The sequence below is a fragment of the Phodopus roborovskii genome, unplaced genomic scaffold (genome assembly GCF_943737965.1).
Source record: "Phodopus roborovskii unplaced genomic scaffold, PHOROB, whole genome shotgun sequence".
Lineage (NCBI taxonomy): Eukaryota > Metazoa > Chordata > Mammalia > Rodentia > Cricetidae > Phodopus > Phodopus roborovskii.
The window spans coordinates 11,939,929-11,965,962 of record NW_026126629.1 but is presented as its reverse complement, the minus strand read 5'-3'; the positions used below and the strand labels follow the sequence as shown (position 1 = coordinate 11,965,962).

At 36.1% G+C, this 26,034-nt stretch overlaps 1 protein-coding gene across 9 annotated transcripts in view; it reads right to left on the bottom strand.

Moving 5' to 3' along the window:
* The window catches only part of Nrg3 (neuregulin 3), a 970,742-nt gene that overhangs the window by 201,848 nt on the left and 742,860 nt on the right, over positions 1-26,034 (bottom strand). The window lies entirely within an intron of this gene.

Genomic DNA, 26,034 nt, shown 5'->3' with positions numbered 1-26,034 from the left:
TTGAATTGATTAAAGTGTTTTTAAATAGCATTTTTTTTCTAAGTCTTTTGCTGTGGACTTCTTTCTTAAAAGCTTTGTCTGACCCTTTCTGTCTTCATCCACATTGCCTGAGCATCACAGTACACAAGAGAGGGTCTACCAAAGGGCAAAAAGGAGGCTGTCTCCCAAACACTCCTTTCTCCTGCTTTAAACAGTGCTTGTACCCTGCTGTTTAGTTTTAAATATTCATACAAAGAAATGAACCTTTTAAAAAGTCATTTCTAGCCCATTGCCTATCAAGAAAACATCAACAAATGTATCAAAATAAATACTTTTTTTTGCAAACTCTAGAAGGCTTCATCAGCGATTTGCTTTCAGGAATAACTTCAAGGCAAGCAGAAGCTTATATATCAAAAGAGCATTTAAAAGGAGAGCTTTTGCTCAAAGAAATAGGCACATCAAAGCAATTGAATTGAAACTAAGAAGGTTTAACTTCTGCAAAGCAATATTACCTTTACTGAAATGAGAACCTTGAACACACAAAATGTGAATAGAAATCAAATCTCATATTAAATTTTATTACTTAGAGATGGCTTGCTATGTCAGTTAGAGATGACATTTCAAAATAATTCCAAAAAAAAAAAGTCATGCTCAAATGGATGATGTTTGCTCATGCCACTAACTAAAGTTCTGTCTACAACCTTTGCTCCTATATTACGAGAAAGTAAATATTTACAAGCATACCACATAGTTTTTCAAATACAACACCAAAATCTTTTAGTACGTTTCAATCAGAAAGGAGCAGGATAAAGAAGAAAATTAATTGGTGTTTTGACAGGACTTTTTCTTTTTATTCCTCCCTAGCTACTTGTCACCTGTTTTCTTTTTTTCCAGTAAAGCTTGCTTACTTAATGAGCACTGAAGCAATTCCTTAGGAACTACAAAATTTTCAGTTTTCATTTCTTTTCTCTATTCACAAACTTGGATAACTTGCCATGCATCGTTTTCTGTGTACTTTTTTGTAGTATTTTCTGTGAGACAGTCTATGTTTATATTGTTATTCCAACAAACTCAGCTCATAGTTCTTGCTCCAAACTTTTAAATGGTGTCATGTATGTGTGACTACAGCCTAGAAAACATTGATCCAGGCTACCCCAAATATCTTGTTACAATGCAGGAACCGTTTCATGGAGCTTTGATGGTAATTGAATAATAAAGCTCATAAACTAAAACAATTTTCAAAAACACTGCTGAAAATGTCAGGTACATAGTTTATAGCCAAACCAAGTTTCTTTTTGTACATCCAACATGGATTTACCTAAGTGTCACAAGGATGGTAGGCTAAGCAGAGAGGTGAGCATAAATGTCTGTATATGAGAACAAGATAGCTGAGGGTAATTGGGACCTACAACATTCTAACGCTCCATAATCACCGAAGTTCGATTTGGCCAATCAGCCTTGTAGAGTGTTTCATGCATATAAGGCATATGTACTAGCATACTTAGTTATACTTTCCCACCAACAAGATCATATTAGAAATGTTTAGGTCCAATACCAATTTTGTGTTGTATCATATATAAATCTCTAATACTTTAAATTTTTGTATAATTGGGAGAAAAGGAATTTAGTTTTGCTGTTTCATTTCATTGTGATTAGACACTTTGTTTAATAGAATATAGTGTATTATGTTTTTTTACTATCTTAAAGCTATTATTAATCTTTAATCTTCTAACTTATCAAGTATTTCTTGGTTTTTATGTGTTTATTTGATAAACTTTAAGACATATATTACTCAAATGAAAAAAATTCAAGTTGTATTAAACTATTAGTCAGGCAATTCTTTCTTTATGACACTGATAACTTGATATTGATGAACACTGAGAGAAGATGACACAATATAGTTGAAATTACTTTATGTCATAATTTTCAGAAATGGCCATAACAGAAACTTACCTTGTTACTTATCAATCTCATCACTCTTCTTCCTTCCTTTTCTCCCTCAAATACACCATGACTAATTGTATAGTTTTAAGCAAAATTCCTATGCCCCTTTTATGCTAGCTAAATATTAATTTGTTTTACTGCATTTGTTTATCACATAGGCATGCACCCTTGCCATGATACATATGTGAAGGGCAGAGGACAGTTTGCAAGATTTGACTCTTTCTCTTCCTAAAATGGTGAACTTTATATATTTATATAAAAACATTCATTTATTATAGTATTAGGTCATAGTATAATTAATTTTTAAACTACCAATTTGTTAATAATATTAACTTAGGAAGTCAGGGGATTTTACAGAAGAGGGGAATGAAAGAAAACCAACATAGTGATAAAAAAAAATAGCAAGGTGCAGTAAGATTCATCAGCTGATAGTAAGTAACACATGTGACTAAACAAAGGCTTTATTAATCTGGAAGAGCTTAGCGTGGGGAAGCTCTCACTCAGTAAAACCTTCCCAGCTACTTGCAGAGAACAATATTTGGAGACATTAAGGGTGATAACATTTTGTCATCTATAATTTTCATGCTCTAAATTCAGGTGTGTGTGTGTGTGTGTGTGTGTGTGTGTGTGTGAGAGAGAGAGAGAGAGAGAGAGAGAGAGAGAGAGAGAGAGAGTATTATTTTTAAGTTTTTGTGATCAATGTCAGATTTAATATTTCACTGTGTTAACCTTTTGAAACACATTGAGTCTCCAACCGCTTTCCAGAGCTTCAAATTAAATGAAATGGCAAGGAATTATTGTAAAAATGTTGGAGTCTAGTGCTCAAGTTTCCACAAATCATTACTTGGCATTTTAAATATTCACTTTCTTGACTCTATTGTATTTCATTATCCCGATTCATGACTGAAATGAACACATCTCTGTTTAAGTCTTCAGTTCCACACCTTCCTTTTTCTTTGAAATGTTGGAATCTATAATAAGAGCCATAGTTACATCATTTCTCTCCATCACTAGAAACTTTATAAACAAAACATGACATCCTTATAGTTTGACACAGTTCACATTTACCTATTCAAATGTACTGACTTTTTAATTGTCGCCCTAAAATTATTCCCATTGTTCTCTTTTAAAACCTTGAGCATCACACATTATCTAAGTACTTTTCTCACATAATTTCTACTGGGTGATGGTCATTGCTGTGTGATCTTGCTTGTTGCATTGATTTCCAATTTAAATTACTGACTGCTTGGAGGCAGTCAAAGTCTGGTTTCACCCGAAAGATTTTGTGTCAACTTTTGTTCATCCATCTTTGTTTCTAATTTTTTCAGCTATGATCATAGTTTGTAGATTAAAATGTTTAAATTCCATGAAAATATTGTTCATTTATTATAATTAATGTAAATCATTTCTTACATTTTTAATTTTTTCTGTTATAAAAATGAGTTGATGATGAGGGATGGAAATTAATTTTACTTTGTGTTTTGAATCTATAACTTAATTTCATTATTGATGCCTTGTGTCTATATTTGATACTTTATCTGAGAGTTTTGTTTTATGAATATGAAATATATATGGGTGTTTTTACATTGGCATTCATTTTCTCTAGTGCTATTTGTAAAAAAAAAAAAATTCTTGTTAGTTCTGATAGTTTTTCATTAATCCTCACTTTGAAAAATTGCATTACACAATATCCAAAGCTTTTGGGAATAGAATGTTTTGCCTGTTTTATATAATTGCTCATATTTTTTCTGCACATATATGCTTAATTTTATAATGCATATTTACTTGTGCATGATACCTCCATATATGTTCAATAAGAGCATAGAGCTCCCACAGGCATATATGATAGAATTGTATTTTCTTACTAGCTCTAGCTGAAAATTGATGTTTCCTTATCCAATATTTTTCTTGTCTCCATTTTAATGGCTAGTGACTTTTCTTATTTCCACTATAGATATCTCACAGTCTCTGAAAAGCACAATAAAATGAACTTTATCTTTCATATTTCTATTTTCTTTCCCATTTTTTAGTTACACTGGTTAAAATTTCAATAGTAAGTTGAGTTTTTAGGATTGTATTTCCCATTTTTCATGTTTTACTATAAATTGTGAGTGATTTTTCCCCTTAAGGCATGATATGTCAATTGTTTTAAGCTAATTTTTATTCAATTGTTCTTCATATTAATTCTGGGCTGTGTTCTGCATTGATTTTTGCATCTGGGCCACTTAATTCTGTGCATTTAAAAATGCAATGCTTTTATTTTTCCTTTTCTTGTTTTGTTGTGAATTTTCCTGGGAGATCCCTGCTATCTGGGAAGACAGACACCATATAAGTTCTTACTGTCAAGGGGAGTTCCTATAGGAAGTCTATACAGGAGATTGCCTGATTTGCATCTACTGGAATTGTTCAGTAGATAAGATTAGGAGCAGTTTATAATCTACCTTTTAAGATACTCCAGAGGGTTTTCTCCCCCTGTATTTCTCTTTCAACTGTAGACCACAGCAAGACATTTCTGGGTGACTCAGGAAAGTCCCTTCAACATGTGGTACGGGTATCTTATTCTAGAACTTCTTTCACACACTGGCCCCCATTTGGACTCATGACTTTAACATTAAAATTCATGTCCAGATATTCAGATATAATTCCAAGAAAATTTTATTAAATATTTGTTCTCCTCTGTTCCTTCTTTTCTTTCATTTTTCTTTTTTCCTTTCTTTCTTTCAAGAATAGATTGTTCTATTTTTAGGTAATACAGATGTATTGAGGAGATTTTTGTCAACAATTTTGAAATGTCTACATAGATACATTGTCGGTGGTTTTTCTTTGTCCCACCAGGTCCTGCCTCCCTTTAGCCCCAAATGAACATACAGACACTATATTAGTTATAAAATGAATGGCCAATGACTAGGGCTTCTTATTGTCTAGATCTGTCATAATTATTAACCCATTTTTATAAATCTAAGTATTTCAATGTGGCCTTATCTTACTAGAGAAGGATCTTTACCTGTCACTCCTTTGTTGTCTGCATGGTATCTCTTCCTTGATGGATACCCTCTGCCTACCTTTCCCAAAATTCTCCTTGTCTCCTCAACCCGCTTATCTTCTACCTCTATTCACCAAACTGTGTTTTATTCATCTATTCATCAACCAATAAGAGAAATATATATACAGAAGGACATCCCCCATCATAGATATTTTCTCTCAACAACTTATGTTTATATATTGAGTCATGGCCTTGTGTACCAACATCTGCACCCCTTCAGTGTGTTCTGTCACCTATGCCAAGAGCTCCATGTACAGGATAAGGTGCTGTTGTCATTCTGGTACCCAATAACATCTATCTGGTTTCATGACTTTGTTTTCTTTTTTTTCTATTATTATTACTGATGCTAATCATTTGGATCGATGTGAGTGTGGTCTCTTTCATTTACCACCAATAGCTTTATTTTTTTTTTCTTTAAATTTACAGAACTACCCTCTCTGTGCACACACAGCGTGGGAAAGTCAGTATGCCACTAGTTTCTCATGCTGAAATATTTCCTGTATTCTTCCATTTACTCACCTGCTACACGTTTTATTTGGCAAAGGGAAAATGGACATCTAAAGATTGCTGACCTGATTTTTTTCTGTGAGGGGCAGAAAGAGGGCAGTCAAGAACTACCAGATGTGTGTTCTTAAAATGCTGAAATTGTGATATTTCACTTCCTTGGATTTTTAATGTGAATATAGAGATGAAACTGAACTTTACCCTATATTGTAATGAGTTGTCATCTAGTTGGTCTTCATTTTCTTATTATGGAATGGGCAATTTGTATTCACTGAGATACTTGGTCTGTCTAGAGATACTTCTTTTTACATTTTAGCTCTTACACAAACATATCTTTAATTGCTGATCTGGTCATTTACAATATGGAGAACCAATTTCAGTCCTAAAATGCTCTTTCAAATTTGCTTTCTTACCAACTGTTCAGCAAACTTCTACATCTTAGAGTGTCATCCAAGGCTCTTTCTGACACTGAGCATCACAGACACATGAAAAGCACAAATTCAGGCAAGTTACTGGGGCATAAAAGTCAACCTCAAATATGACAATAAAAGCAGAATCAATCTTGTAACCTTCAGCAATCTTCCACCTCAAGTGCAGTAAATCAAAGTTACTTCATTTCAGCTAGGGTATGACAGACCATTTGAGGTGAAATAATTGCCATCCACATGTGATGTTTTCACCAAGTTCACCACTCTATAGTATTAACATACTTGGAAAAATTTACAGGACTGGAAAGAAAGAAGATGAACAGTCAGACACAAACTTGCAAATATTTAAATGAAAGTCTATTTGGTAAGAAATTAAGTATATACTAGAAGAATTAGAATTTATTTCAAGAGGTTTAAGAAAACATTTCAGTCTACCAAATTCATGTTTCTCAAATATTCAAATGCATAAAAAATATTTCCTGTGTGAACACCCTGTCAAAAAAGACCAACCCAACACACACACACACACACACACACACACACACCAATTTCCTAAGTAGACTGTATTAATGCAAATATAACAGGATAATATAAGAAAGGAGGATTACAAATATAACAGGATGATATAAGAGAGGAGGATTGAAAAGCAGCTAGGTGCTAATACACTTTCTTAGTCTTGTCATGATGAACTAAGCTTGTATCTAACTGTCCCTCAGAGCCCATGGTATCACTCTACCCTCTATTGTCACTCCCAAGGACCTCCCTACACCTGATTGCCTTCCCTGAAGTTTCTCTCCTTTGTACATGACCATTTGTGTTGTAACAATTATTCAATTATTTTAATGCAGGAACATGACTTTCTTCTAAAACATATGCGATTTCTTCAGCTGACATATCCTCTTTGACCCTCTTTAGAGTGACAGATACCATGAATTTCTTCAGTAATTGATTTTCAGTTTCTTCTCTCAACTGATCTTAGTTGGATTTCTTTTCTACCTTAAATCTGCAACAGTACTCTTGTCACAGTCAAAATCAAAATTTGTCAGTTTCAACTCTCACTTATTATTTCATCTCTTGGTATCCTTTTAGGCAACTGAACACTCCTTTTTTTTCCCAACATCTATGAGTTCAAATTGCCTGCCTTCTCCATGTTGACTTCCCCATTTATCCCTAAATTTGACAAAAGAATATTGTAGAACCAGACAGATGTATCAATTTTTCCTTGAATACTTCCAAGGCTTTGAATTTCAACTTGACTTGACTCAAACAAAAATATACATAACTCATGTCTTCAGTTGAAAACAAGAGTTCCTCATCCCCACCATCACTGACAGCTTGATTCACATGAACCTTCTTTCAAGCTATCCCTTGCAGTACAGGTTGTTCTACACTTGCCATCTGCCACTGCATTCTGTAGAACTGTCTGTTCAAGTAGTGACCAAAAAATATAAATATGTTCATACATTGCAAAAATATCTCCTGGATGACAAAATGGCTCATGATGGAAAAACCATTAGTCTAAAGTGACTACAAGTCCAACTTGTCTAGACACATCCTTGTGTCTGGTAACGACTTATTCGCTAATACAGCAGTAGCTTTCAAACTCTGAATTGCTCTTTAATTCGGTGACAATCACTCACCTGTTTACATTAGTTTTCATCTAATGAGTTTCACTACCAATCTGAGATTGCAGGTATTTCCAACATTTTAGATTTATCTCATGAAGGTGGTCCTCCTCATGGGTGTTTGTTTGTTTGTTTTGTTTTTGCTTTTGTTTTGTTGTTTTGTTTTTGGCTTTGTTCTTGTTGTTTTCTGCAGGGAATTCTCTTTCGCCAAAAAGATCTGCCAGTTACAATGCTACTTCTTTTCTGCTCTAAACTCTAAAGGTCATACTTTAATTATCTATTTCATCTTACTTTCAATTTTCAGTTATTTTCCTATTTATTTTGAATCTCTATATCTCCAACTCATGTACAAGTACATTGACTTAGTTAATATTCATTGATTTTTTTTAATGAATGAATGAATGACCATATCCCAACAATCCCTATCCCAAATTCTCTTTCCTGTATTCTCATAGCATTCTGGTTTTTCACTTACTTGATACTTGGTGTAATTTTTAATTGAATGCATTTTCATGTAACCATCTTTTTATATTTTCCTTGTAAGCAGTAGAAGTCTAGTCTAGTATCTTATAAAAATTAAATGTTGTCTATATATTCTCTACACTTAGCCAATAGTGTGGCTTTTCAAGCAATTATACGATGTAACTAAAAAGTCCAATTTGAATAATGCCTGCATTATTACAGAATCCTCCCTAAGAATTATCTCATATCCTTGTATAAAATTCTGGTCATGAAAGAATGGAAAATACAGCCTAACTCTCCAATGACCCCAAGAAGCTAGAAGTTTAGAAATACTATCTAAAAAGCCCTTAAAACCTCGAATTCCAGACCCTGTCCTCTGCCAGTAAATAGGCAAGGTCACACTCATTGCTGCTTACCACAGACAGGCCCTTGAGTATATAATCCTTGCCTAGTAAGATAACAGAAAATGAGCTGACTAACCACTTATCTGACTTTAAACTGCTTGTGAAACCCCCATCCCAGTATCCTATATGTGGGCTTTGTTGTAAGCCCTATAAAAATTGTCTCAATTCTGCCCTCGAGTTGCTCAGCCCTCTACCCCAGGGTGGTGTATGACTGTGGACCTCAGTGCACTTGGAATTAAAAATCCTCATGCTTTTACATCAAGACCACTTCTTATGAGGGATTTGGGGTGTCGCCTTTCCTGAGTGAGAGCATGAAGGTCCACACTCTGCAGGTCTTTCAGTCAGATGCGTCGGTTCTTTCTCATATGCTTCCTCTCCCTACTAAAATTGTATGACCATTTAAGGTCTTGATTTGGTAACTTTAAAAAGCTGACAACATGTGCGTACGTTATTCTTTGGTTGTACCCTATAAAATTTATTTTGATGTTTAGTGTCAATTTTGAAGTATCAAAAAGATATAAACAATCCAGAAGCCATATTTAGAATGGAGCCTTTGCTAAGTGATTAAGTTTAGCTAAGGTCATAAGTATAGCACCCTCATGACTAAATACTGGTGCCCTATGAAAGGAACCAATCAGCAAATATTAGCCTGTACATCCACACTCCTTTTTTCTCACTGAGCAATGGTCTGCACCACCCTGGGTCTCTGAAAGCAAGGAAGCATCACTAGATGTAAATCCTAGGATCGAACATGGTCTGTTAGGCAAAATCTCTCTCTCTCTCTCTCTCTCTCTCTCTCTCTCTCTCTCTCTCTCTCTCTCTGTGTGTGTGTGTGTGTGTGTGTGAAACTGACAACAGAATGCAAATGAAGGTTCTAAATACAATAGTTGCTCAATTCTCAGACAGTGCATTTGCAGAATAAAGGAAGCTAGCCAGGTGGTGGTGGCACACACCTTTAATCCCAGTACTCAGGAGGCAGTGGCAGGAGTTCAATATCAGCCTAGTCTACAGAGCTAGTTCCAGGACATGCTCCAAAGCCATACAGAGAAACCATGTCTTGAAAAACCAAAAACCAAAAACCAAAAAAAAAAAAAAAAAAAAAAAAAAAAAAAAAACAAAGAACAAAGGAAGCTGAATCCACATTTGTGAGGAAAGAACATACTGTCCTGTATCATAAAAAGGGTTGACACCATCAGTAATATATTTTTTTGTAACTTCTTTGATTCTAACTTTTTTGATTCTTTATGGATTTCACATCATACCTTCTAATCCCATTTATCTTCCCATCACTTGCCCATACTAACCTACCTCCCCTCCGCCAAAAAAAAAGAAAACCTAGGAGGAAGGCCCAAAATCAGTTGACAATGAGGCACTTATTTTTGAGTCACCCAATTCCAATGCCAAGTTGGTTATTTTACTCCCAAGTTAGTAGAATTGCATTATTTTAGTAACACCAGAGGCTCACACAGATTTGAACACACAGATTCAGAAGCATTAAAATCCCAACATCTTAAAGTATAATAATGAAAAACTAGCAGAATTATTCAAATGAATATAGGTGGGTGGGAGAGAGTTTGTGATATCATAGGGCATGAGGAAACCTGGGAAGGATTTACTGTGAAAATGTTAGAATAAAGTTACTAAAAATTGGCAAAATGAAAGAACAATGAAGCTGCCATCTGGTATGGATTTCCCATAGATGACAAGTAGCTTTTATTTTATTTTATTTTTTGAGTATTCATAGCAGCTATTAATGGTTGGGACATGAGCCCTGGAGTTTACATCTAGGCCACCAGGAATAGAACTTTAAGGATTGTATTCATTTTTCATCTATTCTCTGCTGTCATAATATACCTAGTCACCTCACATGAGCACCAACATGAACAGGGCCACATCCATCACCATGACCTCTGCCAAGTCTTCCCTAACATGGTGGGGAAAGCCTGACACCATACACCAAAATCAGCTTCTCCTGTTAAATTGCTTCCGTTGGGTATTTTGTCATAGTAACAAGTAAAGCACCCAACTCATAAGTCATGTATGGGCATGAGGACTTGGGTTTCCAGTGTGAGAAATATTATTTTACATATTATATCAAAGGTAGTTTGCCTGACACAAGCTTATATTTGCTGAAATACCTCCATCCTCATTTTACCAATTAGCCAATATTAGAATATGAAGTCAACCTGCCACCAAAGGGATGAGACACAGTTACCACCTCCATAGGGATAAAAGTTAGAAGCCTTCCAGCCTGTGCATTCTACCTAGTTCTGTTGGGTTCTGCTGAGCCCTTTTTTTTTTTTTTTTTTTTTTTGTAAAAGGTTTTGCCTTGCAGCAACTTTCGTTTATTTGTGTGTTCCTTTGTGTAAGACAGACTCTTCTTTTCCCACACCAGCTAATGGATCATGGCCCTTAACTTGAGAGAACATTGGCCTGAAATTAGAGTCTCACCTGCTTCCTTAGAGGATTTATAACCTGGTAAATTATTGTCTATTTGGGGAAAAAGAAAACTATATTGTAAATCTGTAAGCTGTGGACTACCAATGAGAATACCGAGTGCAACAGCAATGTACAAGAACAAGTTGTAAAATTCTGCACAATATGAGCAAGCCATGGATGCAGTCATCACCGCTAGGCAAGCTGGGTTTACAAAGAGCAAGTAAAGTTTACCTCCATCCCTTGAGCAGTTGTAACACTGAGAATAGGAAAGGTGAAGTAGGTAGAACATGTTTTATTATGTCACTATAGACAAAAGTAAAGTATGCATCAGCTCTGTGCTATAAAAGAAATTATGTGGCTTTCTGTGAATGAATCAAATAGCCAAGAATTCATGGTTGTATGACTTCTACTTCCCCAGAATTATTTTTATTTCATTATTTCCTTTCTATTTTCTAATATCCACACATTTCCTTGTTACAATCATCAATAAACCCCCTGTGTGGTGATATATTATTTATGGTTTATTAAAGCTTGCCTGAGGGTTTACAAAGCAGAGTTAGGCACAAGCTATGGAGGTCAGACCATGGTGACACACCCTTTTAATCCCAGCAGTCATACTAGCTATCTATAGAGCCAGGCAGTGATGCCACACACCTTTAATACCAGGACTCAGGAGACAGGCAGATGGATCTCTCTGAATTCAAGGCTACCCTGAGTTACGGAAGAGTGAAGAGTAACAGAGGTCTCACCTTTGATTGAAGAGTGAAGAGTAACAGAGCTCTCACCTTTGATCCTAGCACTTGGTATCACAGGCCTTTAATCGCAGCACTGGGAAGGTGGAGACAACAGGAAGGTAGGCAGAGAAAGGAACACAAGGATGGGAGAAAGGAACTGAGCTTTTGCCTCTGAGGATTCCTTGAGACAGTGGAGACAGGACAGCCCTTTTTTTTAATTAATTAATTTATTTTCTTATTTTACATATCGATCCCAGTTCCTTCTTGCTTCCTTTCTCCCTCCTTCCCATGCCCCCCAACCCTCTCCTATTGCATCACCACCCCTACTCCACAGGGATGGTGGTGCCTTCTAGGAGGGGTCAACAATATCTGTCAAGTCATTTGGAGTAGGGACTAGGCCCTCCCTCCTGCCTCTAGGTTAAGAGGGTATCCCTCCCTGGGACAGTCCTTTTAGCCTGCTTTGATTATCTGATCCTCAGCTTGAAGCTTGAACCCCAATACAAGTCTCTGGGTCTTTTATTATTCATGCTATACCCCTGAATTTCTCCCTAGCAAAGGCCAAAAGAATCATGTCATCCAAAATCTGTTTTGACAAAGCTACAAATGAAGCTATTGCCTAAGTCTTACCTAAAAAGTAACACCCAGTCTCTGATCTAAAAATAATTGGAAATTTGTTCTCAATGTGGTTTTGTTTTATATGATTGTTTTTGTTGTTGTTGTTGTTGTTTTGAAAGAGGTAAAGATGAAATGAGATGACGAGTTCAAATGAACAATGTTAGATACCTAACAAATGTCAAGTCATATGGTCCCTATGTTGAGCACCTTAGGAGAATGCACAAACTGTTACAGGAATATTAGGGACCAAATAATTCCACTGAAAGAAATGGTAATATGCACATAGGCAGAATAATTAAAGGTTATTTATAAGAATGGAGGACAGAGCCAACTTGGCTCAGTCTATTTCTGGACATGATGAAAACTGGGGCATATTCAGAAGAGACACAACTCTTTCTCGTCCCTTATGATGGCTTGTTATATATGATGGGTTGTTATATGATGGGTTGTTATATATGATGGGTTGTTATATGGTGGGTTGTTATATATGATGGGTTGTTATATGGTGTCTGGTATCATGAACTCTATTGAGACTCCAATTATGGCAGACCCTTCTCAGACTCATTTTTCTAACCTCATCACTATTCCAGGAAAATGCCTTCATGTGAGGCTCTAGTTCCCATCTGGGGATATAACTTGGTTCTAAATCTGTACAAAAATGATGGTCTACTCAACAAAACACATGCTAAGCACATCATAGCCTATGCCTATATTCATGTTGTGCTTCTGCTTATCATTAATTCCTGGCATTACAGTAATATATACTAGTGCTGAATAATCTCCAATAAATATTCATTTGTTTGCTCAAGTTACATGTGTATATACTTTAGAGAAAGCAAATGTCCTAAAAGCAGAAAGTTAGAGGTATGTTTTAGGGCAAATGACACTGTACATGACACAGTATAATTGATCAAGACAGAGCTGGTTAAGCAAGGTTTTGAGTAGTCCTTGGGAAATGTTAAAACTTCTTCAATGTTATGAAATGTTGATGGGTTACTTGGGATGCTTCTTCCATAAACAGAGCTCTGATTACCTGCACAAAGTCACAGGACCGGTGACAGACCTGACAACACAAGATTTTTTTTTCCTCTCTTTCACATTTTCTTGGAGTGGGAACATACTCAATGTAAACACTATTATACTTCTGAACAATGTGAGTATACAACTCTTCTAAGAATTAATCTTCTAAACTGAAATTTGGCATTTAAAAATTTAAAATGTCACTGTTAATTTTATTTTATTTTCATTATTTATTTATTTATTTATTTATTTATTTATTTATTTATTTATTTGAAACGGTCTCACAATGTAATTCTGGCTGTCTTGCAATTTACTATGTAGACCAGGCTGGCCCCAAACTCACAAAGTTCTCCCTGTATTTGCCTCCCAACTGCGTGGATTAAAGCTATGTACTACCATGTCCAGCATTCTGTTAATTTTAATATTTAGTAAACTTATAGGCACTTGGCAGATATTAGATGACTTTTGAAGTAGGAAGAACAGAACACATCTTAAAATGGGATCCAGCAAAACTATTTCCACTGAACATTTTTTTTTTCAGTCATTCAACATTACTTCATTGACAGATGTGAGGGCAACATCAAACACATGGCTCCTTGTGGTGAGCAAATCCCAGATGCTGTGTGTTCTTGTAAAATCGGCATTCCATTTCACAACATTGCTTATCTGTTTCCAGAGAGAAATCCAAAAGATAGATAGACAGACAGACAGACAGACAGACAGACAGATGATAGCTAACAAAAGCACTGAAGACATAGTCTGAAGATTTCGTATAGAACTGAATACTCAACTCAAACTGTATTGTGTCATATGTGTCAGAACATACTGCAGGATTCCATGTAGATTACATATCCTTTCATAAATCTTCAGTTTTCGCCATCTAAATTTTAACATAATACACACACACACACACACACACACACACACACACACACACACACATATATATATACACGCCCATACATACATACATACATATAGTTTAAAATATAAGTGGTTTCAAACATGATGTCACATAGGAGTCCACTTTCCAGTGCCCTGCTCAGAGCCAACTGAGGACTGGCGACTGCATGATTGCATGCAGGGGAGCCTGTACCCATGGACTGGACTATCCAGAGTCACATATGTAATAAAAGGACTGGGAAGGCTGAGATTGGAGAGAACATATAAAGGTTGAATCCAACATGAGCACTGCTTTGAGACTGACGCACTCTGCTCTTCCCCAATAAGAAAACTGGGAGTGGAAGGTATAATTTTATTGTGCAAACATGCTTTAAATTTTCTGAACACACAGGACATATATGAATTGGCCTTGGTTCTTACATAAGCTAGAATAAGTTCACCATAATTATTACTTGTATATTAAAACATCTGTATGGCATAAATGTTTAATGGGTCTTTGTGTTTCTCATTGTTCTTGCTTAATGGTGAGGCAACATTTAAAATTTGTCTAAAATAGTTCTATTGGGTCTGCAGTGTATCTCTGGACCACTGCAATGCATTATGCCCACATTTGGGAACTTCATATAGGTATAACCATGGATCTTTGTTGGAAAGACAAGAATTCAGGAAAATGGTAATTCTGATGATATCCATATGGTTTAAATGACAGTGAAAACCATATATTTGTCTTCAGTCAAAACCACATTAGTCTCCCACAAAACTTCCTGTAAGGGGAGTGAAGTTTCTAAGATTCCAAAAAATTAGAAGTGACAGCGATGCTTAGCAATGCAACTTAACTATCCAATTGAGTTGAAGGATGATTTAGTTGTGAACACGCTTGCAGGGCAAAGCATGAGAATCTGAGTTTGGATCTGCAGGGTACATATGAAAAGCTAGGGAATGCAGTGTACATTTATAATGCAAGAGCTGTGGAGGTAGAGACAGTAAGGTCCCCTGTAACATGTTGGATGGCTACCTCAGTCTAATTAGAGATATCTATGTCAGTGAAATCTTTGATTTGGAAGAAGGTTGCCCATGCCTGTGGCATGGCACTCAAGCTTGACTTCTGGATTCCACATTTGGGTACCTAAGTATCCACACACATTGACCACTCAATTGATGAACAACACATAGAACCAATCTAGTCATAAGAATGAAGAGACAACTTACTAAATGAATGAAAGTATTTGTAAATTGTATCTCTAATGGGTGGATATTATTCAAAACATGAAAGTACTAGAAAATTCTATAGTAAAAAAAAAATCAGATTCCAGGTAGAGAGCAGAGCTACCTAGACATTTCTTAGAAGGGGTGCAAATAGCCAAAAGGTATGTAGACAAAATTTCCAATATGACAAAATGGAAATGCAAAATCACTATGAGGTACCACTAGAATCTACTAAAACTGGCCTTTTCGAAGTCAACAAAGGAATTAAAAGTCTCAGTGAAGTTGTAAAGAAAAGAGGAACCTTACCCACTTTCGATAGGAATTTAGTACAAACATAGATCTAGAAGCAACTGCTTTAAGAGAAATCAATTAGGCACAAATGACAAGTACCATGCTTTCTTACTCAGTAGTGAAAACTAAAGTTGATCTCATAGGATGAAAGAATTGAATGGAGGTACGTAGAAACCATGGACAAAGGGATGACAGGATAGGAGATGCTGGCCAATGGGTACTGAGTTATCAGTAGGTGGGCTGGAGATACTTTGATGTGCTATATTCAATAGAGTTACTAGAGATAACAATAATGGGATATATTTTTATAAACCCAGACAAAACAGTGTTCACACCATACCATAATGGATGTAAAGCAATGTTCAGTCCAGTTTTTAGGTCATATATCATATTCAAATCCATAAATTTCTGTACATTTATTTTTATATTCATGTGAAAATAAATGTAAATTCAAACAAAACTGAATGTTTTATTCTTAATTACTCACAAAAGAATAAAAGTAAATTTTTAAAAGTTGCCCTTGGGGAAAAAGTTATTAACTTCTGAATCAGAAAGCACTTGGAAGCCTAAAGTACAGAATGCACAGATTTTAAAGTTCCTAGAAACCCATAATTTTGGTGGGTTAATTATTGTCTCAAATTTCAGTTTTCTCACCATAAAATTGCAATAATTAAAGCTTGGTAATAAGAGGAAATATAAACTTAAATTTAGCACAGTATTTAGAAAATATAAGTCACCGTTTATCACAATGCCTCTGTTAGAATTTGAAATATGACCCTGGATTTAAGAGAAAAGCTATTTGCATCTCTGATTCTTGTCAACACTATACTTGACTTTTAAACTTTTCTGTGCTCCCTTTTAAAATCTTCATTGGAAGAAGCTGTGTACAATTTGTGTGTTTAGATTTCTAAAACTATATAAAAACAGAAAAGGATCATTTCAAATTAGAAAGAAAGATAGAAAGAACACAAACTATTTCATTTCATGTCAGTGAGACTGAACTCCCGTCATCTATTGAAGCAGTTCTGGTGGAAAAGAGGATGGAATGTGCACTGATTTGTACACTTATTCTCTGAGCATCATAAGAGAAAGCATCCAAATGAACCAGTCATGCTGTTGTTCATCTCCAAAACACAGCAGCCCCTGGGAATAGAACATAAATGCACAGGCACATTAGGAAAGACTAATTAGCCTAGGTGAATCCACTGTAGTTACTCCTGCATTTGACATAGAACCTATCTAGAGCATTTTTTAAATCTATATTAAAAAGATAAAAAGAAAGGAACACAAAAGCCATGAGTAGAGGGAACAATATAACATTAGATGTCATAGACCTCCCATTAGGTACAAAAAGATTTTGCTTTGCAGTTATCTCTTCATTTTAAAATTGATTTACTTTTTCATGTGTATGAGTGTATTTATACCATATACAAGTCTGGTGACCACAGAGGTCAGAAAGAGGGCATCAAATTCCCTACAACTGGATTTACAGAAAGCTGTGAGCTGCCATGTAGGTGATGGGAATCAAACCCAGGTTGTCTTAAGGGCAGCATATATTCTTTGATATTGATCTCACTCTCCAGTCCTACAGAATTTTAAAGAATTCATTCTTCAAAATGCTAACACTTAGCATTTGGAAGCATATAGAAGAAGCACTTTTAAATAGCTGTGAAACAGTTCGTGTCATAACATTTTTAATGAAGAAAAGCAGAAAAATAGGAATATGGAATGAAATAATCTACATTCATGAACAAATCTAGAAAAGGACTACCATGATCATGTCTAATTAATTATGTCTAATTAATAATCCAAATAATGTCCTTACCAAGGGAAGGTTGAGCAAAGGACTCCCCTCAGATAAATGTGTGGATGGAAGCTCATGTGCCCAGTATATAATAGTGAAGTATTCATATGCATCCTACAATGTACTTCAAATAATCTATGTATTTCTTATAATTCTTGATACAACATAAGTGCTGTGTCAGTATTTGTCATGAATTATTTTGGGAGTAAGAAGAAAAATCGGCACCTGTTCAGTATAGGTGTGATAAGCCACACAAAGATGCAACTGAGAAAGAGAAACACAGAGCAACATCCCTAATGAACATTGATGCAAAAATACTCAATAGAATACTGGCAAATTGAATAAGGACATATCAGAGAAATCACCCACCATGACCAAGTAGGGATACAGGGATGGTTCAACATACAGAAATCTGTCAATGTAATCCACCATATAAACAAACTGAAAGAGAAAAAGCATATGATCAACTCACTAGATGCTGAAAAAGCCTTTGAGTAAATCTAATACCCCTTCATGATAAAGGTCTTAGAAACATCAGGGATAACAGGAATATACTTGAACATAATAAAAGCCATATACAGTAAACCAACAGCCAACATCATACTAAATGGAGAGAAATTTAATGTGATTCCTCTAAAATCAGGAACAAGACAAGGCTGTCCATTCTTTCCATATCTCTTCAATATTGTACTTGAAGTTTTAGCTACAGCAATAAGAAAACAAAAAGATATCAAGGGGATAAAATTTGGAAAAGAAGAAGTCAGACTTTCACTATTTGCAGATGATATGTTTCCAAAAGTGACCTGAAAAAAAACTCTACCAGGCAACTCCTGTAGCTGATAAACACCTTCAGCAAAGTGACAGGTTACAAAATAAACTCAAAAACATCAGTAACCCTACTATATACAGACGTAAAGGGGCTGAGAAAGAAATCAGAGAAACATCACCCTTTACAATAGCCACAAACAACATAAAATATCTCTTGGGGTAATGCTAATCAAACAAGTGAAAGACCTATATAGCAAGAACTTTGAGAATTTAAAGAAAGAAATAAAAGAAGATGCCAGAAAATGGAAAGATGACAATTTTTCCAAAAACAAACTATAGATTCAATGCAATCCCCATTAAAATCACAGCACAATTCTTCACTGACCTTGAAAGGATAATATTCAACTTTATATGGAAAAATAAAAGCCCCAGGATAGACAAAGCAACCATGTACAATAAAGGAACATATCATGTCATCACCATCTCTGACTTCTAGCTCTATTTTAGAACTATAGTCCTAAAAACAGCTTCATATTGACACAGAAATAGACAGGTAGACCATTGGAATCAAATAAAAAAATGAGCTGAACTCCTGGAGTACAGTTGCAGAGATGGAGGAGTGATGAACAAAGGAGTCAAAGCCTGGCAACAGAAAACCACAGAGAGAGCTGACCTAAACAGGGAAGAGCTCATGGACCCCAGACTGACAGCTGGGAAACCAGCATTGGACTGACCCAGACCCTTGAAAGTGGGCCTCAGTTGGAGGGCCTGAGCAGTCTACAGGACCTGTGACAGTTGAACCAGGATGTGCCCCTGGTGCACAAAAGGACTCTGAGAGCACATTCCCCATGGAGGGTTGCTCCCTTAACTTAGAGAAAAGAGGGAGGGCCTAGGCCCTACTCCAAATGACTTGTCAGATTTTGATGGTCCCTCCTGGAAGTACTCACCCTCCCTGTGGAATGGGCAGGGAATGGGATTGGGGGGGGTCAGGATGCATGGGAGGATGGGCGGGAAAGGGAACTGGATCGATATGTAAAATAAATAATAATAATAATTAAAATTATGCTTGGAGATAAAAACTGTTTTGTTTAAATATGCTCATATTGCAGGGCACCTTTCTAATAAGTATAGGCATGATATCCACAGATAGGGGTTCCTCTCACCCCTTATCAAAATATTTCTTTGCAACAGACAGAAGTCATCACAGAAAACACCAACTGGTCAACGTACAGCGGAAAACTGGGTTGCACAGCCCTAATTACTAGATCTACAACAGAATTTCTGTGCCTAAGGCTTGGGGAAATCTGAGTAAGTGAGGACTGAAAGACTGCAGCAGTCAGAGGACCAAAATGTCTGTATCTCCTAGAGATTATAAGAAAGTTTTATCCGTGACACTTCAACAGTAGGGCTGCCTAAACAAGAGGTCAACAGTGGCAATACTAATAGACAGGGTAACATCGAATGGGAAATCTCAAGGAGTCCAAACACTAGAAAAAGATCTACAGGTAAGTAATTACTGGTCAGAAAGGGAAAGTTAGCCTTCTCCAGGAATGAGCCCCCTAAGTGGTTATCCAATAACAGGCAGTGAGATCTAAAATCATGTACTTAGAAGCAACACACTAAAGAAAACTTAGCAGGTTGTGTTTACGTATTTGTTCATACCCACAGTGGTCGGCCACAATGTAACAATAATAATCAAAGAAAAACAGGTCATGTTTTTGAGAAGCAGTAAGGGAACAAAGGAATGGTACATGGAAAAGGATTATAGAGAGGAACTGAAAGGGGGAAATCTCTTTTAACTGAGAAAAAAACTGTTGAAGAATGGAGCTAATTCATATTAAACTACATATCTCAGTACTAGGAACTCTGATAAAATTCCTCCAACTGGACCATAGGAACACAGTGTTAGAAACATAGACCCTGATCTGACACAGCTTGGATGATTGACAGAGCAGGGAATGATAAATAAGCAAAGCAACTCTTAGCTTACCCCCACTCTAGCTATGGGTGCGCTATGCAGAGACAATAACACTGCTAGGAATTCTCCTTACAGTCATCGAATATGAGTGGAATGGGGCCCAGAAACACCACTGGCTGCTTCAGTATTTCAATCTAAAAGCACCCAGTTTCAGTCATATGGATGAATGGCCCAGAGTCAAATGGTGATTGGCTTATGCTTTGTGCTTTTATGAATCTTCACTTACTACATTTGTCTATGGAATTTTCTTTCTCCTGAATACATTATTTCTGTGCTATCCTGAAACCTAACCTCTAAATCAGTACCTTAATAAGGGACTTCAGTGAGATATTAACTTATTGTGGGATTTTCACTCTTCAAATGAGGCTCCAAACTCATGAGACACAGGGCAGAGGCCCAGAAGGCAGCATTCTGGAAAGTCCTTGGTTCTTTAACTAAGAATTGCAGAAGGCAGCTCTGATTTCTTGTCTCCCTTGTTGTTGTTTTGTTTGTTTTCTTGAGTTTTTTGTTTTGTTTTGTTTGTTTTTCCAGACAGGGTTTCCCTGTATTGTTTGGAGCCTGTCCTGGCACTCGATCTGTAGACCAGACTGGCCTCAAACTCACAGAGATCCACCTGCCTTTGCCTCTCAAGTGCTGGAACTAAAGGTGTGTGCCACCAACACCCAGCTTTCTTTTTCTTTTTTCTTTCTTTCTTTCTATTTTTTTTCTTGTCTCCTTCTAAATGAGTACCCTTACTTGAAAGCTAAACATGAGCTTTAACTCTCCAACAAGAACAACAATCCCTTTTTGTGTGTGAACAGCTTTAGAATTGGATCTCTAGATTTTCAAGGTGAAAAGGGATGTATCAATTCCCTAATTGTAGCCAATCTCATAAATGGATTTTTTGGAGGGTAGGTTACCTGTTTAGAAGGGGAATGTTACAATAGTCTTGATTAAGGACTTGTTGAGGCCCATTAAGCTAAATCTATTTCCTCTGATCAAAACAATAGAATCTAAGATCTATTTCTGGATTGTGAAGATATTACACAGTTCAAAGTACCCAAAACCTAAGGGTTAATCTAGTCAGACTCTCAGTCACCTGGCCAAGAGACTGTAACCCAGGAATGTTGATTCATCTAAAGCCATGCTAAAAAAAGATGGGAGGAATAAGTACCACTTTAATGAGATAATTGTTCTTTTCCTTTCCAGAAACCCATTTTACATTTGGTGAAATCAGCCTTGACTTTCCCCTTTTAGCCTTATGTTATGCTTTCTCTTTGTCCTGACTTGTTTCTTTTTTATACCCTCCATATCATAGACATGCTGCCTTGGATATTTGTACTTTCTTATTTGTCTCTGAAGCAATTTCCTTCTCTTCCCTTCTACCATGTGGCTGCTTATAATTTTAATGGTTTTCTCTCTTCCCTGTCTCCATCTTCCTCCTCTGGAAACTGCTGAGACTTATAGCTGTCCTATATTTTTTCTTTTAAACTAATAAACTTGTTGTAAATTCATTTTGAGTGCATTTTAAATTATTTTATTAATAAGATTAAGTACCCTGAGAAGAAACCTCAGTTTCCTTGGTACCATGCAACATTCTAAGTTGTACTTTCCAAAATTTCTGGTAAGAAACAGCACGAACCAGTATTGGGTATTGCTTTCTATGTTATCATGGAGATTACAAACTCCAGGAGTTTAAGGTGAGTCATATGCTGACCAAATCTCAGGTTTGCAGATATATTATCTGTTGCCTTGGCCATGCAAACAGTGGCCATTAGAATAGAAGACAGTTAGAAGAGAAAGGCACAAGGAATTTAAAATGACTTTTAAGTGATACAGTTCCTAACTTTAAAAGGGCTGGGAATCTACTCCAGGATCAGTATCATTCTGCAAGTTTCTAGTGAGCACCCAGGTGGCATATGGTTATCTTCCCAAACCATAGCCAGTTCATGGCTCTTTAGTTCCTTCCCACTTTTCTTCAAGACTGAGTATGATACTGACTTCAGTGGCCAAGAGTGATCAAAAGAAGAAACAGAGAATGACCCAGCATTTGTAGAGAATAATAAAAACTACATTAGAAATGTTTAAGATGGTATGATTGTTGATGGCTGTTATACACGACAAGGACTAAAACAGCAGGAGATGGGGCAGTCATATATGATCTAAGAGGCTACTTATACTCATTCTGGTTCTTCACAGAAAACCACCCCCTCTGATCCTGACAAAAGTTCATACCTCTTACCACCATCCTACCCTGAAAAAAAAAAAAAAAAAAAAAAAAAACACCCTAGTGATGTGACCGTAACTCACAATATACTGAACCTTTAAGAGAGAGAGCTGAATACATTAGGTTTGGAATTGTTTCATATCAGACTTTCAAACACTTCATAAGGTTATTAGGGACATAGTTCAGTATGGATTTATCTTATAGGTTCCTTTGGTTCCTTTTAGCACATTTCAGGGCTCAGATACTTGTCACAGCAGCCATTGTATCTCCGACGGTGACATCTTTGCCTCATTTTCCTAAGTGTATACAAAGTAATGTGATTTTTCAAAGTATACAGTGGAGGGTGCCCATTTCTGACCAACTCTGCATTACCTAAGGGAGAAAATAACATTATGGGGTTTTAGTCAATAAATGCATGCAGGGATCAAGTTGAAAGGAAAGGGGAAAAGGAAGAAGAGATGGAGAGGAGAAAGGGTGGAGAAAAAAAATGTGAGGGTAATAGAGGAACAATTATTTCCTGAGCATGAAGCCACTCCGAAGAGATCATGAGCTGCAAATTAAACAATTCTTCAGCAAGAATTTTGACAAGGAAATTTCATTAGGGATTTAAATCTCAATGGAAGCTCAAGTTGCTGCATTAAGATATGAAAATTGTGCAAATATTGTTCCTTAGAATGATGTTTGCCGCAGGTCATTGAGTTTCAGTCAATGAAATTTAGAGTGATAAATGTCCTGTTGAAAATAGCTAGCAGAGGAAAGGCTCCAGGAGAGAGAGAAAAGAGCCAGCAGTTGGAAGCTTAGACCCTAGAGTCATTTGGAAGAGAAGTGAGACTCCAGTGTTAACTGGCCATGTGACCTTGAGTTAGTGTATTTTGCATCTCTGCAGTCTAATTTCCACATACATAAAATGTGAACAATTTCCAGTGTGCTCCCCACTAGTCTGTGACTGTGAAGATTTAATGAAATAATCCAGTGGAAGCCCTTCAGCACAGACCCTGGCATGTAGAACATCTAACAGCATACTCCTATGATGACAATACAATGGAGTGAGCTAAAATATACCCGGCAGTGACTTTCTCCATCTCTGTGTTATACTAAAATCTACCACCATTGCCTTCACTCAGAAGAGAATTGTGAGACTTGGAAACTGAATATATGTGCCATGGTTTAAGGTGTATCCCAAACCCATCTCAGTGTTTATGTGTAAGCATGATATTTTCCATTATTAGTTGGTAGGGTGCTCAGAGCTAAAATCACATTGTATTATCATAATCTGTCTGATTAACAATTTGGTGTTTTCTTCAAAAGGGCTAGTGGAATGAATTAATGAGCTCATAAATAAATGTATACATGGATGAATATATGATATAATATATGACTCAGGGATTCATTTATAGATTCTTAATATGTAGGAATACTTCATTTTGATTTCAAGGAATATTAGCATTTTGACTCTTAAGAAAATTTTCTTTTTACTGAATCTTTGACTAACAGGAAAACAAGTTCACATAATTTCATAACCCTAAATCCTGAAAGGACACCCTCTTGAGCAAAGCTATATTTTTTATTTCTAACTATATATCAAAGAATGTTCATTTTGCAGCCCTACATAATTAATTTTCTTTCATGATGTCACATGATATAAACATTTCAGGCATTTGTTATTCTTGTAGATAATAAAGTATGAAATGTTTCAAAGACAAAAATGTTGTATGTAGTTCCTAATATTTCCTTTCCCACCATTGCTGTGGGAAATAATCTTATGCACCTTAATCTTAGCTATGAATGTTCACAGGGAATTTTTTTTTCCCTTGGAGAAACACATAGTTACTGGTATGGGTCACACATTCTCAACACCCATACTGATAGATGAAAATTTGCCTTTGCAATTTGAAATTGTCTGTCATTATCCTCATTGAATTAAATTTCTGAGTCCAACTGAATCACAAAATTTGATTAGGTGTTTTAAAGAGCAATTATTTTACCCACTTTGTATAATCTACAATGCCTTGTCTAGAATTTTGTTCTTGATAAACATTTTACCACCACATATAAAGTTTTGCTTTTTAAGGAAGAAGTGGCTGGTGAAATATACAGCTCAGTGAGTAAAAGCACTTGCCACAGAGCCTGACCACCTAATATCACACCCCCCCTCCAGGACTAGCATGTTCTATCTGACTTCCTCAGGTTTCCCTGTGACCCCCATGTGTACACCATGACATGCATGTGTGTTCTTAAATACATGCACACGCATGTACTTACACACTCACAGAGAGAGAAAGCGGGGCGGGAAAGGGAAAAGTATAAACTTAATTTGCAAACAAAACAGAAAGAGGGAAAGAGAATGAAGAATAAATGCAAACTAGACATTTTAGGAAATAGCTTTGTGGGGAGAGGAGAAAGCAAATCATCAAAATCATCAAGTTTTTTTTTGTTTGTTTGTTTATGTGTTTTTGTGTGGTTTTTTGGTTGTTGTTGTTTTGTTAAATTGAGCTTCAGATACCAGCTCAACAAGTCACCACAACTACAAAATGAAGAAAGCACAAAGTGGCCCACGAACATAGTGATGTTTTGATAATTTCAAAGGAAGGATACTACATCTTTCACAGAACAGAGACCTGGATAGGTTGTTTGCCTTTAACAACCTTCCCACTCGTCAAGGGAAGGTAAGTTTGTAAATGATGTCAAGACAAATGCCTTGTCAAGACAAAACACATTTAAATGAAATTAAAGAAATAAATCCCTTCTTTAAATAAGCTTGCATGCTCCAAAATAATTTGGCTAGAATTTTATGGAAAAATTGATACATATATTGTGAAAAGATGTTGAAGACAGCCAGACATCTACTTTGTATTATAAGACACAGGTGACTAAGAAGCTATAATCCATACAAAATACTTTCTAAATCTTCATGGAGCATGTTAAATATGTATAAAACCACAACATTGCCTATACAGTTTAGAAAAGTATGTCAGTATTCTCATTGAACTCAATTTCTAAGTCCATCAAAATCTTTCATCTTCAGTGATGATTAAATTGTAGCAACCATTGAAAGAGCAAAGTATTTATCACATCCAAAGCAAAATATTTACTTTTAACCAGAACTGTCATTTTCACATAGTCACCTTTAAATTCATATACTAGCTGAAACTAATAACCAATAGTATTTGAGCTTGTAAAAAATAATCTTTCATAAAGAAAAATAATAATTTCAATAGTTTCATAATTCCTGATAAGAAAGTAGTGTTGTCAGACTGAAGCTGGGCTTTTACAGTTTGTTTGAAAACATCTTAAGTAATTTCGCACACATATTTTATTATTTCAGGAAAGTAAATGTTAATAAGTTCCCCATTATCACAAATTACCAGACACAGTCTCAGAAGCAATATGAAAACGTAGTTTCATTGCATTCCGTAGAGTATAATGAACTATTTCTCTATATCCTTCTTTGTGCAACGGAGTGATACTAGGAGTCAGACTGTGTAGTTAAGGCAAGGAGTTGCCTGCAGTTATTTCCCAGCAGAGGGGCAGGGTGGCATTAAACCCAAGGCTAAATGTCACATGGGAGAGGAACTAGACTGAGTTAATCCTGGTTGTGCTTTGAACATGGACGCCTCCCCCCATTTTCTATCTTTGGCAGCTTTCAGAGACCCAGGAGTGAAATACAACCTTCAGCCAAGT